The 18,030-nt window shown below is 46.7% G+C and overlaps 1 long non-coding RNA gene across 2 annotated transcripts; it reads right to left on the bottom strand.

Moving 5' to 3' along the window:
• Positions 1 to 7,463: 7,463 nt before the first annotated feature.
• Positions 7,464 to 16,365, bottom strand: LOC106980014 (uncharacterized). Of its 2 annotated transcripts, XR_008298036.1 has the most exons (4): positions 15,774 to 16,358; positions 13,573 to 14,046; positions 12,008 to 12,187; positions 7,464 to 10,117 (listed from the first exon to the last, which is right to left on the bottom strand). It is a non-coding gene; the product is annotated as an uncharacterized LOC106980014 (long non-coding RNA). The 2 variants fall into 2 exon arrangements; XR_008298035.1 differs by having other exon boundaries at positions 12,008 to 14,046; positions 15,774 to 16,365.
• Between the last annotated feature and the right edge of the window lie 1,665 nt (positions 16,366 to 18,030).

Genomic DNA, 18,030 nt, shown 5'->3' with positions numbered 1-18,030 from the left:
GAGGGATCCTGAACTCCATGCCACATCATCATCTGGCCCCAGAGCAGTATGGTTAATGCGCTGTGAGCTACAAAAGAATCTGCTCCCTCTGCTTTTGCAACAGCTCCTTCTCTCCCCAGAGCCCAAACAAATCCCTGGGCCCAGCTTTGGCAGCAAACATCACGCCATCCTCTCTACCTCCGTGCACTAAACTTCCTCTTGGAATGACCCTCCCCCACTATGCAAAGCAACAACATGCAAACCGATTCTCGTGGGCACTATTTTACATAAGCAGGGAAGTCCAAATTTGTATGATGGTCAGCCAGGACCTACCCACCCCCACGGCAGCCTCTGTTAAGAAGGCAATAGTTTGTGAAGGAAGGAAGGAAGGGGGGAGACAATAGACAACTCCACAAGACACAGTGCCTGCCTTCCAGGCTCTAACTGCTTGTTTGGGGAAACTCAGTATCTAAAGAATGAAGCAGTCTCTATGGCACTCAGGAACCAGATAAAGTCCATTGACAGAGTTCAAAAAAAGGCAGAGATGCTTTCTGACTGGAATATCAGGAAAGACATAGTGAGAGATAAGGAGCCTGGGAGAAGTCAGCTGGGTAGAGAGAGATGTACTCAGGGAAAGGCAGGAAGATTCATTGACTTGCCTAAACTAGAAAGGTGAGGAAATGCAGGAAACTGAAGGGGTTTAAGGTTGCAGGAGCAGTTGGTGCCTGACTGGAAGGCCTCGAGTGGCTTATTAAGAAGTATCCATAGGAAGGGTACCTGGGTGGCTCAGTCGGTTAAGCATCTGACTCTTGATCTCAGCCTAGGTCATGATCTCACAGTTGGTGAGTTCGAGCCCCACATTGGGCTCTGTGCTGGTGGCGTGGAGCCTGTTGGGGATTCTTGCTCTCCTTCTCTCCCTGCCCCTCTCCCACTCGCACTCTCTCTCAAAATAAATAAATAAACTTAAAAAGAAAAGAAATGGATGAATGGTCTTTGCCCTCAAGATCGTACTTCTTGTAACAGAGATGAAATTTAGAGTGGGAAACAGAAAAGAGGATACATCGTTATATGTGGACATTTTGAGGTCTTAACATGTATGATGCAGAGCAGCGGTCAGCAAATATTTTCTAAGGGCCGGATAGTAAGTGTTTCAGGCTTTGCAGGCTCTTTGGTCTCTGTCACTACTACTCAACTCTGCCATTATATTGAGAAAGCAGCCATTAGACAATGTACAAATGAATGGTGTGGCTGTGCTCTAATGCAGTTTTATTTACAAGTACTGTCAGTGGGCTGGATTTGGCCCCTAGGCCTTAATTTGCGGACCACTAGTGCAGACACAAACTTTAAGTTGTTTGGGTCTTTCAGTCAGGAGCTCTGCTCAAACCTCAGGGAAAAACTGGATTTGGAAGGATGATAACACTAAAGATGGCATGTCCCAGTGTTCAGAAAAAAATAGCATCTAGAGAATTTGGGCCTCACCAGTGTGTCCTTAGATCCATCTAAAGGCTAGGCTCTTCCACTCAGGTATAACAGACCAACTTCTCCTCTGAAAATCTGAGTCTCGAACTCAGCAGACTTAAACCCTGGAAAATCTGTAAAGTAAGCATAAGCAACTGTCCTTGGCTACAACCTGCTTTTCTGAGCTGGAAGGATTGGTCCTCCATCTGTTGATTCTCAATCCTCTATTGGTTTTCCATTTTAGGGTAACATTGTTGTCTGCCTTGTGCCAGGTGCTGTGCTGACACACCAATCCTCAAGGCTCCCTGAAGATTCATCATCACACACACACACACACACACACACACACACACCTTAGGACCAGGTAGAAGAGTTTGTAGGGGTCCAAAAAGATTTAGTTAGTATTTCAAAGTTCCACTCTATTGCTCAGTTAATCTTCACATCAATCCTGCCAAGTAGGTACTATTGTTACTATCCCCACTTCATGAGAAATGAAGAAACTGAGACTCACAGAGGTTCCTTACTGGCCCAAGTTGGTATCGTAAGTAAATGAAGCCAAGAGCAAGCTGGAATTCAAATTCTGGTACATCTAACTGCTATGAGTATAGGCCTTGCCTGTTCTATGACCTGTGTTCTGCCTCATTGCCCACCCCAGAAAGGCATTTAGTCATAGGGAAAAAGATCCTTACTTGCTATGGTTGTCCAGTTTCCTTTGGACAGAACCAGAGACCAGCTGATCATAGGTCTCAGCATTGGGGTGATGAGTCAGGGGACATACCCAGATCTTCCATTAGCAGATAAAATCCAAAAGGCAAGTGCCAATACTAGAGCCAAAGAAGAGAACTCTGGTCATTTCCAGAGAAGCCAAATCAGTATCAGATCCAGGGGACAGGTGTGAAGCTAGATACAGGGGAAGAGACACAAGAACCAGAGCCCCAGAGATGAGAAACAAGCTAAGAAGAAGAGGAAGAGAGAAGAAGAAGCAAACAGCTTCAAATTATAGACCAAGAGGGGCACCTGGGCAGCTCAGTCGGTTAAGCGCCTGACTCTTGGTTTCAGCTTAGGTCATGATCTCACGGCTTCATGGGTTCAAGCCCTACTCGGGCTCTGCACTGACAGTGGGGACCCTGCTTGAGATTCTCTCTTTCCCCGCCCCCCCTCTCTGCCCCTCCCCCACTGACACTGTCTCTGTCTCTCTAAAATAAAATAAAATAAAATAAGCTTAAAAACAATTATAGACCGAGAACAAGGCTTAAAAAAATTATAGACCGAGAACAAGGCTGGGGAATGGGGAGCCTTGAATTCGATTCTGACTGCAAAGGAGGAAGGAGGGTAGCTTAAAACTGTGGGCTGTGGCCAGAGAGAGGTCATCGACAATGTCCTCATGAGAGAAGTGATAATGGGGTTTGAGCTGGCCCTTAAAGGGTTGGCAAGGTTGATCAGACCAGGAAGTTATTTCAGGAGACTTAAACAAATCTGGCTGTATGCCTGATCAGGGAACAGCGAGCTGGTGTTGTGGTTACGTAGAATTTAATAGGAGGCACTGCTTTTTGAGGGTTACCTACTCCATGAATCCCCTTGGTCTTTACTTTCCCAGTGGTCCAAGAATGAAGTATCTGATGTCCATATCAAGGGATTGCCCTGCACCTAACTAGAAGGTCCAAAGCTTAAAAGATAGGGCTGGGCTTTTGTGAGCTTGTGCCGCAGGGAATCTGTTTTACAGGTTTATCACTCTTTGTTTTAGATGCATATTATTCAAAATATAGGTCTGTCACTGAGACTCTCTCTGAAGCAGCTCGGACTTCAATAATTGGCCAATCCAGAAACCTCTAAGTCCCGAGAAAGTAAGAATTACACCACGTGCCTCTCTTCCTTCAGGCAGGGGACTGCGTCCCACCTTATGATAAGTGAGGCTTTGCTGTTGTTTCGTGGGCCTCTGACTTTCGAAATACGCTCTCCCCTCCTCTAAGCTCACTTCGCCCTCGCACCAGCAAAGGTTCAAAGTCTTCCTGGCTAAAACTAATTCTGAATTCTGAAATAACATCTGGGCCACTAAAGGGTGATCACGTGACAGTGTAATATTAATTTTCCAAAGAACAGAGTACAGAACATGAGCTGACTTGTCAGGACAAAGCGTCTCCCTTTCACACAAAGCTCCTGGAACAAAGATTATGAGGGGGAGCCGCCTGGGGAGGAGGGCAGTTTCCCCCTAAGAAATGTCCTGTGGGGCACAGGGATCCCGACTCTCTCACAAGCCACTAGGTTGCAGGTCACGGAGAAGGACTGTGTCGGGGTCCAGCAAAATACGGCAAGGCGAACGACCTTTCTTTTAGAAATCTTTTAAAACGGTCTCCAGGAAGAAGGAAAGTCCAAGAAAGGTGAAGAGAATCTGCAAAGCAAATGAAGGCCACGGAGGTGCCCACAACAAACAGGAACTTTGAGTGGATTTTACATTCTCATTAATATATCAGCGTGTGATCATACTGCTTCCCTGCCTGCGGTCTTGAGAAGCCATAAGCTGGGAGAGCACATGGATGGCCTTGGAGCTGTGTCAGAACCTTGTGTCCACCCCGAGGAGCGAGGAGCGGAAGAAGGCAGGCTTCTCAGCGCCCCTGCCCCTCAATCCCTAATGCAAAGCCATACAAGTGCGGTGGGGGGGGATTGGCAGTTCAGGGCACACTCCCTCATTGTCAGGGGGAATGCAGCAACACAAAGCCTGCTTTATTTCATTTTGTTTGAGGATTGAGAAACAAAAAGATTGGAGCACATGGCACTGTTTTTTTTTTTTTCTGAACAGGAATAGACCAGATGGGATACAGGGCGTCTACACAATTATTTTGTTACTCTTGGGTTGTTATGTTTGCTTCTACTCAGAACAGAACCATCGGAAACCTCAATGTCATCCGACAGGAGTGTGCGCGAGTGTGTGTGTTGAGTCTCTGATTGATGGGATGTCCTCTCCTCAAGGTCTTTGATTTAGAGCCATCCCAGCCAGTCCTAAGCACGGTTACAGAGCAAAATCATAGCCCACCAGAAGGCAAGTTTGGGGAGGCCCCTTAGAAATCACAGTTGCCAACCCCATACAATAAAGATGGCAAATTGAAGCCCAAAGAGATGAACTTATGAGGCTGGTCACATAGCTTGATGAGCACCTAGATGGGTCAGGAACCCAGACTCCAGCAAGATACAGTGGAAAGAACATTGGCCTATGACCTTGCAGATCTGGGTTCTTATACCTGGTCTACCAGCCACTGGCTGCCTGGGTGGTCTTAGATAAGTCAGTTAGTGTCTCTGTTTCAGTTTCCATATTTATAAAAATGACTATAGCAATTTTATGCCTATCTGCCTTCTCTCGGAGGTCTGTCAGAGCAAACGGCTCTGAGGGTGCTTTACAAAGTGCTCTACAAAAACCAATGATTGTGTGTCTGTCACGTGTGTATGTGTGTGTGTGTGTGTGTGTGTGTGTGTGTGTGTGTGTCTATACCAAAATGTAGGCTGCATAGTATCATGGGAGAAGAGTCCAAATTTGTTAGGATTCTTCTGGTTGTTCCATTGTAAGTAATAAATCTCAACTCAAACTTGCTTAAAAAGGAGGGTGGGAGGGAAAGAAGGGGAGTAGGGTGGGGAGACTGAGATTGATTTATTGATCCCACAACGAAAAAGTCTGAAGATTATAGGCTTCAGGTTCTGCCAGATCTAGGGACTCAAGTGATATCATCTGGCCCCACCCTTTCTCCTCATTCTCAGTTGTCCTCTTGGATGCTTCCATTATTAGGCTTTCTACAGTGGCTCCTGGTGGGTTCACGCTCACACTAACCTTCCAACTGTCAGTGACAAAGGAAAGAGATGCTCCTTGCTTTCTTTCATTTAATTGACATATGGGCCTGGCTTGGGTCACATGCCCATAGAATTAAAAAAAATTTTTTTTTAAGTTTTTTTATTTTGAGAGAGAGAGAGAGAGAGAGAGTGCAAACTGGGGAGGGGCAGAGAGAGAGGGAGAGAGAGAATCCCAAGCAGGTTTAGCACTGACAGCGCAAAGCCCAACATGGGGCTCGATCATGACCTGTGCCCAGATGGGGAGTTGGATGCTCAATTGATTGAGTCACCCAGGTGCCCTGCCCATAGATTTTTAAAACACGGGTTGAGGAGATTGCCACATGTGAGAATAACTTTGTGCCTGGTCTTCAGTAGATCATTTATTTGCTTTTTTTTTTTTTTTTAATTTTGCTTAGGCGAGTGTACGAGGGATGGTGAGGGGTTCAAAGCCACGTCGTAAGGAATACGCTAAAGGGGTGGGAGAAGTTTAAAAGAAAGGGAACCATGGATACACAGAGGGACTGTTGTGATTATCTTCAGATATTTGAAGGGTGGACATAAGGAACATACTTATGTTCCGAGTAGCTAGGGAGGGCTCTGCTAGCAGCCTGTGGTGTATTTATAGATGGGGAGATTTAGAATGAATGGGGAAGCGCTTCTAACATTGGGGTTGCTGACACTGAAGTAGCCCCCCCCACCCCCGGGATGTGCTAAGTTTCCTGTCACTTCAGATTTGGAGGTGGGCGTGGGGGCAACCACTTGTCACAAATCTGTAGAGGCGATTCAGTTCTCTTGTGAATATTTTTCCTAAAAGGTAGTGTAGCAGATGTCCCCCCACCTGTGGCCCATTGGGTTTGCCGTATCAGTGTGCTCTGGCTGACTTCCACCTTCCGGCTTCTGCCCCTCAGAACCTGAGAGACTTTTCTGGAACTGTAGAAGGTCGCCCTGTCATCCTGTGTACGGCAGGCTTGAAGGGCTGCAAATTATTATACCCCCAGGAGCCGCCCTCCACCAGTGACTCTTAGGAGTCGGCATATAAATATCTCAGCCATCTTGCCATCTTGTAGGATAATTCCCAGGACGTGTTTTGCACCTTTTCCCAGAGATTCCCTGGGAGATTAGGCTCTAGATGTCCACAGAAATAGCGTGCTTAATGACTTATTGGCTGCCTTCCCTTCCCCATCTCACTTCCCACTCCCCTATGGCTGTCCCCGAGTCACTTCCCAAATAAACTACTCTCCCTGGAATCTTCGTTTCAGGGTATGCTTCTGGGGGAACCCAAAGTAGGAGTGGTAGCTCCTAACACTATTGGTTCAGATAGTCATTTAGCAACAAACACCAGCAGTTCCTCTGGGTGGTAGGTGCCACAGGAGAAATTAAGGTGGTGAAGATGTGGCTCTCAAGCATGAGAATAGTCTGTGTGGAAGGGGGAGATGGACCACACCCTGACACATTCTATACCAGAGAGGTCAGAAATGTTACGAGATGCAGCCCCAGGAGTGGTCAGGCCATCGGCCCATGAGTCTTTCCACATTTCCTTGGTTTCCACTAGCAAAGAATATTTTTGGAACGAGAACTCCTGGAGGCCAGTCCTCCTTGCCTTTTTTGGCCAGGGCCTGCCTGGGAGTCATACCATGCACACGATGTTCTTAGGAAAAACGTTCTGTCTTTCCTTCACGTGCTCTCCAGGCCAGGCAGCTGGGGAGGCGGCAGCAGTCAAGGTGGGCATATGTCCAGGCCCCCAGGCTGCTGGGCAGTGATGCCAGCCCAAGCATACTGAGGTTGCTGCCTTTTTTTTTTAAGTTTATTATTATTTTCTTTCTAGTAATCTCTACACCCAATGTGGCCCTCGAACTTACAACCCTGAGATCAAGAGTTGCACACTATTGCAACTGAGCCAGCCAGGAGCCCCCCTGAGATTGCTTCTTGATTTTAGAAATAAAAAAGATGAAAATCCCCCCGTCTTCCTAACCCCTACCCACCATTTTTTTAAAAGTTTGTTCATTTGAGAGAGAGAGAGCGTGTGCATATCAGTGGGGGAGGGGCAGAGAGGGAGAGAGAGAGAATCCCAAGCAGGCTCCAGGCAGTCAGTGCAGAGCCTGATGTGGGGCTCCATCTCAGGAACTGAGATCATGACCTGAGCTGAAATCAAGAGTCAGATGTTTAACTGACCGAGCCACCCAGGTGTCCCTCCCTCCCTACCCTTTTAAGACTCAGTTGTAAACCTGCTTCCTCTGTTAAGTCTTTGTGGCCCAGCTTTTTCCCAGCCTGCTACCCCCTCTCTCCCCTGAGCCCCTCTGCCACTACTTATGGGACCCTATGGGACCTTCCCTCTTCTTGCTTTGAGTTACCACCACCCACCCTTTTCCTGTGTTTACAGTTCTTCTTTGTGAACAGAAGCAACGCTGTTTATTGAACACCATGTTTTATTGGTTATGGAGTGCAAAGTTTATGGGGAGTCAAAGATATGTAAATATGCAGCTAAAAAACTTGAGAAACCCACATGTCCCTTGAGAAGGAAAAAGATAAGGAAGTTTTTACAATCGTACCAAAAGATACGTAGGTAGCTGCTGAAGAGAAAAAGGTACAGGAAGCATGTAAGGATATGGGGGGAACATGTCGATTAGAAAGGTAAACTATAGCCTCAAAAAGACACGGAAAAGCCTAAAATGTATATCGCCCAGTGACAGGAGGCAGTCTGAAAAGGAAATGTGCTGTGTGATTCCAACCTTTTGACATTCTGGAAAAGGTAAAAGTGCAAATACAGAGAGAAGATGGGCGGTTGCCAGTGGCTGAGGTGGGTGGGGGTGGGGTGGGTAGGGATGAATGGGTAGAGCACGGTGGGTCCTTAGGGAGGGTGAAACTATTCTGTATGCTATGTAATGGTGGATATGTGACATCATGTATCTGGCAAACCCAGAGAACCCAACAGGGAGGGCGAACCCTAATGTTAACTATGGACGCCAGTTAGTAATATATCAATAACCGCTCCTCAATTTTACCGTATGAACCACACAAGATGATAATAATAGGGGAAGCCATGGTAGGGAGGGGAAGTAAATGGGAACTCTCTGTACTATCTGCTCAATTTCCTTGCAGCCTGAAACCACTCGTCTATTAATGAAAAATTATAGAACAATAGGAACAGTATGATTCTATTTGAATAAACCATCATTGCACTGGTAAACGCGACGATTTACATGTTTGAAAGCAGCAAAAGTCTAGAAAGACCAGTACACCATGAACTGTTAAAAGTACTTCTGGCAGATGATGAGTGCCAAAGAAAAGGAAAGACTGTCACTTTTTAATGAAATATTCAGATATTAGGGGCACCTAGGGGGCTCAGTCGGTTAAGTGTCCAACCTCAGCTCCGGTCATGATCTCACTTTGAGCCCCACATCGGGCTCTCTGCTGTCAGCCAGGAGCCCACTTGGAATCCTCTGTTCCCCTCTCTCTCTTCCCCTGTCCAGCTCGTGCTTGCGTGCTCTCTCTCTCTCTCTCTCTCAAAAATAAATTTAAAAAATTTTTTAAAGAAATATTCAGATATTAAATGGCACGCAGAATAAAGTCATGGCCACCTGTGTACCTCTCCGACCCCCACCAACGAACTTCTGAATCAAAACATGGGGGAAGGGATTCATATTTGCTACTCTGTATACTTTTATATCTTACAACATCAGCACATAAGCTTATATTCCTATTGTAATTTAAAATTCCTATTGTAAAAACAAGACAAGTCAGAGCAGTGATCGGACGACGTGCTGCGTGACAGCAAAGGTGGAAGCAATGCATTATGGCTGGAGTTGGGGAGACTCAGAGGTTGACAGACAGGTGACATTGAAGCTGGGGCGGAACTGAGGAAAAGGGAAAGGGGAATTAGCAAATGCAAAAACGAAGAGCTGGGAAGGGCCCAGCTTCTCTAAGGAACAGAAAGTGATTCTGAAAGGTGGGGGCAGGGAGGAGGGAAAATGTCCCAAGAATTAGAATGGAGCCCGCAGTGTTTACTTTTGGTTTGATTGTGAAAGATGTTCAGTATTGCAGTGAGGAGTTTGGTCCTTACGTAATCAGCCAAAAGTATCTTGAAGCGGCATCTAAGATGGTTCAAAGACCTGCGTAGATTTGTTTTCGAAGAGAGCAGCAGCAGGCAGCAGGGTCTGGATTAGAGATCACCAGACATGCTGTCAGTGGGGTGATTCCTGTGTCCTCCAGCTGCAAAGACGTTAAGAAAGCATGAGTTTTATTTTACGGTCTTTACATATTTTGTTCATTTGTGTTGGACGAGTAACTTAATTCTTGCTCCTGATGTGTTGAAACAACACAGAAATATGCCCAGCCGTCTGTGAGCGCTCCCCTTGACCTCTCCCTACCCGAGTCTTCCTGAAAGCTAGACTCTGTTAACCCTCATTATTCTGGGAAGTCACGGTACAGAGAAGACCACAGCCTTCCCATCATCCTCACAAAGGGGTATGAACTAGCTTCAGGAGGTCCCACTTAAAAGCGGCTATGTTACTTGAGCATGGCACTAAATTCCCAAAGTCCCAGTGATGACATCCCCTTTCTTCAGAGCTTCTTGGAGATCCTTCGTATTTTCTCCTTAATGGCGTGCCATTGATTTTGTGAGTTCAGAAGTGAATGACCGCTTGGCCCTCATGAAGCCAATTGTCTTTTCCAGGAGACAGTCTGTTTTTGCCTGTAATGACGAAGGGTCACTATTTGTGAGTCTCAGTATCTGAAAGAGAGGCGTCTTGATTTGGGTGGGGGGGGGGGGGTCGGGAGTGTCACAGACTGTGTCTTCTGGGAACTTCGCTGTGAGATGGAGTTACTGTGCCAGAGGCTGACAGGGGAGGGCTCCTGTGATCCACATCTGTGGAGAGGAAGGAAATGAAGCACAGTCAGCTAGGGGGGGAGGGAGAGCAGTCATGCAGGTCCAATGAGGGCCTCAGCCAACCTCACGGGGAGTTCTGAAGATGGGAGGATCCTTCAGAGTTCTGGACTGGGACAAGAGGGCAGGGCCTTTACACCCCATGCCAGTCAGCAGTGGGTTTGGATGGCTGTGGGAGAGAGACGCCATGTTGGGAGAGGCAGCTCTCCTCAGCTGAGGCAATCCCCAGCAGGGGCTGAGCTGAGAGCATAAGACTTCCCATCCTGAAGTGTGATCTGAGGTATGCATCACAATGTCTACCCCGGAGGTGAGGCATCCAGGGGCCTTCCTGACACCCGAGGAAATCCATGGGGGCCCTAGGCTTCCAGGAGGATCTCCTCTCCTTTTCCTCTTGAGCTTCTGCAGTGGCAAAGGGCCTTGCCAAAAGCCCTCAAAAGTTCTTAATCTTTTTGACAACTACTTACTGTCTGCAGTGTCAACGCCAGCATCACAGCAATGCGTTAGCACAACAGTGCTTACGTTCTAGAGGTGGTGGGGTGCAGACCATAAACAAAAGAACGGATTAGAAGACACAGTCTGTACTGTGGTGAGGTTCGCTGTGGTACAGGAAGGGGGATGGGAAGTGTATAGGGTGGGGGTGGGGCAAGGATTTCCAGGCAGACCGACTAGGAAGGACAGAGGTTTGAGTCTGGCTGTTGAGAACAGCGAGCAGGCTGCCATGGCTGGACTAGTGCAAAAGAAAAAGACAGGACTTTCAGGAGGGGCCCCAGAGGTGAGCCGAGCCATTGGGCAAGGGCCTGGAATTTCCACGAGCCTTGTGGGTCACTGTGAGAATTTGGATTTTTCCTCTGACATGGGGAGTTGGTGGAGGGTCCTGGGCACAGGGGACATGATGTGGTTGACATTTTAACAAGATCTGTTGAGATCTGTTGAGAATAGACTATGGGGAACAAGAGCAGAAGCAAGGAAGGCAGTGAAGGAGGCTATCACAATGGTCCCGCTGACAGATCAAGCATGGATTGGACTGGACCAGGGCGGTAGCAGTTGTGATGGTGGGAAGTGATGGTAGGTAGGAAAAGATAGCATTCAGTAGGCAGAAAGGGAGAGGCTAGGACTTGAAGGTCCCTGCTTGGCAAAAAACACCGATTTTAAAACATTTCTTCTGGGAAGGGCAGGCCTCAAGCAAACTCCCTCAGGCATAAAGTTCCTCTTGAGAATGGGACGGACAACTACCTACTCCCCCTCAGGTTTCCCTCAGGAATTTGACCAACAAAAGACCTGACTAAAAATAAGCAGACCGTAAAATGCATGACCCACAAGGAACAGTTTGACCATAGACCACCCCTCATACAATGGAAAGGAGCCCATCAAAAAGGAAGGATTAGACATTTACAGTTCTCAAGCCAATAAGGGTAGAACTGGAGAAGGAATGAGGGGGAAGGAAAAGGGGCCAACCTAAGCCGATAAAAGAAAGACCCTTGCCTGTTGTCGGGGGCGTTCACTTTCAAATGCCCCCTCTGTGTAAGAAGAGCTTCCATACTATTCTCACTTCATAACCTTATACTCTAAGAAACTTTTGCCCGCTGCTCATTTCACTGTGTCCAGCTTTTCATTCTTCGAAGCAGAGAGACAATGAATCCCAGGTATTAAGGTAGAAATCCCTGCAACAATGGTACCCCGAGCGCATTTCAACGATGAAGGCAGGGGCACCTGCTGATGAGTTCCATCTGAGTCCTGAGAAACAGGAGTCAAAGATGCCTACCATGCTCTAGCCTCAGGCAACTCGGAAGATGGCATTTTCATTAACAAAGATGAGAACCACCGGAGGAGATTGAGGGGTTGGAAGCAATCAGGAGCATATGGCAGACTTACTAAATTTCAGAATATGTTAGCACATGCCATGTTTCCATTGGCTGGCTGCTTTTCATTAGCTCCCCAGCCTCTCAGTAGAGGGATTACTTTCCGAAGTGGGATCCGTGTCTGCCAAGCTAGACCATGCCTGGAATATGCCCTCTTCACTCCCTGGGCTTTTCCTCCAGAGCACACGGTAGTCTGCAATGATAGATGCGTGATTCTTGGATTAATTTGTACCTCCCTCACTAATTCGCAAGGTCCATCCCCGGCTTTAAGATCAGTGTCCGTTGTGTTGTAACTATTTACCTTGAATGAATAAATGGAAAAACTGCGTGTGGAGGAGGAAAGGTGTGTTTTACGCCTCCTCCCTGCTTCTTTTTTGTGAAAGTTGGCAGAATCCTCAACTCAGAGCAACTCTACTTCTTTTTTTTCTTTTTAATTTTTTATGTTTATTTACTTTTGAGAGTGAGAGAGCTAGAGCACAGGCAGGGGAGCGGCAAAGAGAGACGGAGACATAGAATCTGAAGCAGGCTCCAGGCTCTGAGCTGTCAGCACAGAACCGGAGGCGGGGCTCGAGCCCGTTGACCGCGAGATCATGACCTGAGCTAAGGTTGGATGTTTTACCAACCGAGCCATCCAGGCACCCCAGAGCAGCTCTATTTCTAAAGTCTCTACCACCAACCAGTCCTCTATACCTCCCCTGAAGTTATGTCTCTAAACCCAGCCCTGGTGGCAAAGAGCATGCAATATGGAGTTCAAAATCTGGGTGACCTTGAGCAAATTTATTAACCTTTCTACGTCTTAGGAAATAATAATTAGTACCCATCTCATAGGACTATGGCTAGGATTAAGGAAAATAATTTATGAAAAATGCTTAGTGCAAAGGCTAGCAAATAGTATGTGCTTAATAAACATTAGTTGTTGTTGTTGTTGTTATAATTATTTTATCCATCGTACCTTGAAGAGTCATCATGGTTCACTCTGGTGCCTACAAAACGATGTTTGAACTCTACAGCAGGTAGGGGCATCTAGGTGGCTCAGTCAGTTAAGCGTCCAGCTTTTGATCTCACCTCAGGTCTTAGATCTCCGGGTCATGAGTTCAAACCCTACATTGGGTATGAAGCCTGCTTACAAAAAAAACAGCAACAATTCTACAGCAGGCATCCACGCCCACCACCTTCTATTACATCTTAATTTCATTGTCTGCACTCCCCTGCCCAACCCCACGATTTCCCACTATCCTTTGTGCTTTCCTGCAGCCCACTCCTTCTACTTGTAATGTCTTTATCTCATCCTTCTGCCTGTCAGTCTCTGACCCATCTTTCGGGACCCAGCTCAAATGAGGAGCACTGTTGCATAATTATTTTTCTAGCCACCCCCCCCCCCCCATTGTAGAAAACAGAGCCCAAGGCAAGGATTAAAGTGCTCACACTACACTGGGGAGGCATAGATCCAAGGCAGCAGGGATGGGGAAAGTGCAGTGGGACAAGGGAGGATGTGAAGCAATATGACCTGATGCTCCACTGCGTTGAACACAGGTTGTCATGCGTGTGTGTCTGCTCTGCACATGGAACTTCTCTCACCCCGAAGTCGTCCACAGCCACAGGAGACAGAGAGGAGGGGCAAGCTTCTCTCCAGTTTCCCCTTGGTGGCAGTTGGCCCCATAGGGCCACTCCTGGATGCATCATTGTCTCCCTTCTCTCCGTCCCATGTCCCGCAGCAGGATGTTTCATCCAAATCCAGAAGCAGGGACACAAGAGTGTCTGCCTGACCAGCAGCAGGTGCCAGCCAGATGGCAAACCTTTTCCACTTCAAGGGAAGTGCCTCGTTGGTCCTGGGCAGCTGCAATGGGATTGAGGAGGTGGGCGGTGCCAGACAAATGAGTAGACACAGAGGATATGCATCCTTCGCGGTGCCCAGGCGGTAAAGCTCGCGGATTCTGGAGGAGACCGCTTCCCACGATTCACAAGCTGTATGAGCTGGGCAATTCACTGAATTCCTCTCTGTGAGTTTTCTGTCTTTTCTCTTGTCGCTTGCACTTTGAAAAACTTTTAAACCTGCAGAAGATTTCAAGTGTGGCACAAAACCTCCAGTATACCCGTCATCTGCATTCACCAATTGTTAATGTTCTGCCACGTTGCTTTTGACATTCTCTCCCCCGCTCCCCCTGCCTCTCTTTCCCTCTCTCTCCACACACGCACAAACACACGTGCGTGTGCACCCACATATTGACACACACAATTATAACTATTTTCTGAAGGATTTGAGAGTAAGTGTGTATCATGCCCCTTTCTTCCTAAATACTTCGGGGTGACTTTCCTCTGAACAAAAATATTCTCCTGTATCATCACAAAACGCTATCAAAATCAAGAAAAGTAGCATTCATACAATGCTATTATCTATCTAATCTACAGTCTGTATTGACATTTCACCAGTTGTCCCAATGATGTCCCTTATCACACATTTTTCAGTGTCCCAGTCTGGCTAACGGACCAATGCTAGTGCCGTCTCATGAGGTTGTAATGAGATGGAAATGAAATAGTACATGTAAGGCACTGCAGGGCAGGCCCTGGCACAGAGTAACAACTCCATAACTGCTAGCTACTTCTAGAATGATTCCTAACTCTTCAGTGAGGTCCTTTGAGTCCCCTTCCCCTCAATTCAAAATCAGTCTCTTCCCTCTGTGTTTCCTTAGCACCGTATTTCTACATGCCTTGTAGCAGTTTCACATTAGTCTTGTTCATAAGCTTCTTAAGACCCCAGGGCTAACTCCTCTTTGCTTCTCCCTATGGCTCCAAGAGCATCTCGTACATAGTAGGGCAGCACTGAGTTTTTTTAGATGAAAGCAGAAGGTTGCTGAAGGAGATTGGAGGGAATGTATCTCACAGTATTGTGCTAGTAGACACGTTTTTGTCTTCAAAGAACTTATGAGGGGCGCCTGGGTGGCTCAGTTGGTTAAGCGTCTGACTTCAGCCCAGGTCATGATCTCACGGTTTGTGAGTTCGAGCCCCGCGTTGGGCTCTGTGCTGACAGCTCAGAGCCTGGAGCCTGCTTCGGAGTCTGTGTCTCCCTCTCTCTCTCTCTGCCCCTCTCCCGCTCATACTCTGTCTCTCTCAAAAATAAATAAACATTTAAAAGACATTTAACATTTAAGCATTTAAAACAACAAAGAACTTATGATTCATGAGGGTAAAGAGAAATACACAGGTGAAGAGTTAAAATGAGAACTGAACTGATCTCAAAGCAGCCTCTGGGGAAGGGCTAAAAGTGAATAGGATAGACAGAAATTTGGGGAGTTTAAAGGAGGAAAAGACTCTGGAAAGGAAAAACAAATAAGTCACTTCCAGAGAGTATTCAACATGGCCTCCCCAACAAAACAGACTTTGTGGAAGCCTGATAAACCAAAGTTCTAAGGGCAAAGCTCTCAGATACACTTTCCTGAGGCTTGTGAGCCTGGGTGAACAGCTGAATTACATTTCAGCCTCCCTTGCTAAGATGACGTTCTGGACAAAAGGACCTGGGCGGAAGTGATGTTCTCCACTTGCAGGCCTGGCCCGTCAAAATCTCCCGTGTGCCCTCTCCCCTTCCCTCTCCCTCTCCAGTGGCTTTGGAGACCACGTGTGGAAAACCGTGACGCACAGGTGGCCTGAACATGAATCTCCGCACGACTAGATGAAACAGAATCCCCATCCCCTCCAGCCCACACTGCTGTGAACAGGAGGCAACTTTTCTGCACTGCACCACTGGAAGGTGAAGGCTGCTGGTTACGGCCACCGTTACTTACCCTGTCTAGTGCACAGTTAAAACTGAAGGCTGGATTCAGAAGACTCATGTTTATATCTTAGCTTCATCGCTTGGTCACAGATGAGCCAGGTCAAGTCACTTCATCTGGGAACTGCTGTGAGGAGTCAATGGAAAAAGGCTTTATAAACTCTGAACGTGCTATAAACGTCGGATGTTATTAGTATTCATCCATTCCTCCTAAACTGGCCAAAATAACAGTCCAAGAATAGTATACAGGGATTAGTCATTCTTTCCAAACTAACAAAAAGAAGAACACAGACTGGGGTCTCATGATACTGGTATTAACTCAAGTGTTGGAAAAGGAGTTTGGGTCAGTCTACGGAAGGCCAGTGATTTTCTTCTGAACTGGGGCGACTTTTCTGCTTTGCTATCAAGGGGTAAAATTTTTGTGAATACTCCCTTATTTGGAGGTAACCTCAACATCGTGATCTCTCAATAGTTCAGCTTCGGTTGAGGGAAGGCAACAAGAAGAAAAGAGAGAATTATTTCTAGGTGAATTTTAGCAGTTATTTTCCTCATAGTCAAATACATTCAAAGTATCCTTTGGGGCCTCAGGTTGACCGGTATTTTTGTATTTCTCACAAACGCTGACGATTCTTTGCTTTATCAAGGAGGTAAGGATGATCCAGAAATCATATTCCAACATGACTTATATGTTAAAGTGAATGAAGGACAGGACCAAGAGACGTCCAAGACTGAGAGAATTACTCCCCTCGCACATTCCACCAGATTGCTGAATACCAGAGCAGTCCTGGGGGTGGGTAGGCAGGCTTCCCGGTGCGAGGTTTGGGGGTTGGCAAAGTATCTCAGCCTCAGTGAACAACTTCCAAGGCACCAGTGGGAGCTCGTGAGGCCACCCACTGACAGGATATGGCCCTTCACTGGTGACAGTTCCTGCTGCAGCCGGATGAAAGCAAGAGGCAGAGTTTGATCATTAAAACCATCTGGGCCCTTTATTCCTGGACCTGAATCCAGCCCATTCTAAGGAAATGATTTCTTAAGCTAACCATTGCTCCTTTTTCCCCTTTTCTTATGACTCCGCTTCCTGTGTGTAGCGACACGTCCCCCTTCTCCCTAGACTTTATCAGCTTCTCTTGTTTTCTTTTACATTTTGGGGTTAGGGATGATTCCAGAAAATGAAAGCCCTTCCTTCTTTTCTGGATCTTTTTTCCCTAGGATTGTATTCCCTTCCTCCCCTGTTAGCCCTACTGTTCGTCAGATTTGTTTTCACTTCCATCTGGATTTGGGGCACTGGAATGTGAATCAGAAGACTTAGGCTATTGATCATCAGCGCACGAAGCAACTTTATTCTGCTCAGACTCCGTATTTCGTCTGTAAAACTAAAGTTCAAACCAGAGCGGCTCCCTATCTACTTCCTCCTTAGGTTCTGTGTAACATCAGTTCCCCATCAACAGCAGAAAAAAAGACGTCTTCAGAGCTGTCTCATTCCGCAGTTGAGTGGATGTTCCTTGTTTGTCTTTTTTAAGATTAAAACAAATGTTTTTTTTATTTATTCTGAAAGAGAGAAAAAGAGCACGAGTGGGGGAGGGGCAGGGAGGGAGGGGGAGAGAGAGAGAAAATCCCAACAGGCTCTGCACTGTCAGCACGGAGCCCGAGGCGGGACACCATCTCACAAGCCGTGAGATCATGACCCGAGGCAAAATCAAGAGTCAGACGCTTCACTGACTGAGCCACCCAGGCGCCCCTGTTCCTTGTGTTTTGGAGTGAGACATCTGGGTGAATTTCCAGAAGAAGCAAATTGAAATCCTGGCATGCGAATAAATTAGGAGCAGAAGAGGCCTCAAGCTTAGAAGGACCACACATTATACGTGAGGTTTGGAACTTTATTCACTGAGTGGTGGAGAATCTTGCAAGTGTGACCAGATTGTGTTTTAGGAAGTTCATTTTGATGGTTTATACCAAGTATGGTGAAGATAAGAGACAGTGCCACCAAAAAACTACCACCATTTTTCAGGCAAAAAATGAACAGGATTTAAAGTAAGAAAGTGGAACTTAGTTGGAAAAACCAGGAGGGGGCAAATTTGATCCATTTGGGGATTGGTTGACTGATTGACTGGGGAAGTTCAAGAGGGAGAGGAGTCCAGGATAACATTCAATGATTCCAAGGGATGGATTTCTCACAATGATAGTGGACACCTATGACTTTTTACTGAGGAAAAAAATTACACCCTTTCTTCTGAGAACTGTTAGCAATTTACTTTAAGGGAGATACTATT

The sequence above is a fragment of the Acinonyx jubatus genome, chromosome C2 (genome assembly GCF_027475565.1).
Source record: "Acinonyx jubatus isolate Ajub_Pintada_27869175 chromosome C2, VMU_Ajub_asm_v1.0, whole genome shotgun sequence".
NCBI lineage: Eukaryota > Metazoa > Chordata > Mammalia > Carnivora > Felidae > Acinonyx > Acinonyx jubatus.
Note: the sequence above shows the minus strand (reverse complement) of the source record. Positions and strands in the feature narration are given on the sequence as shown.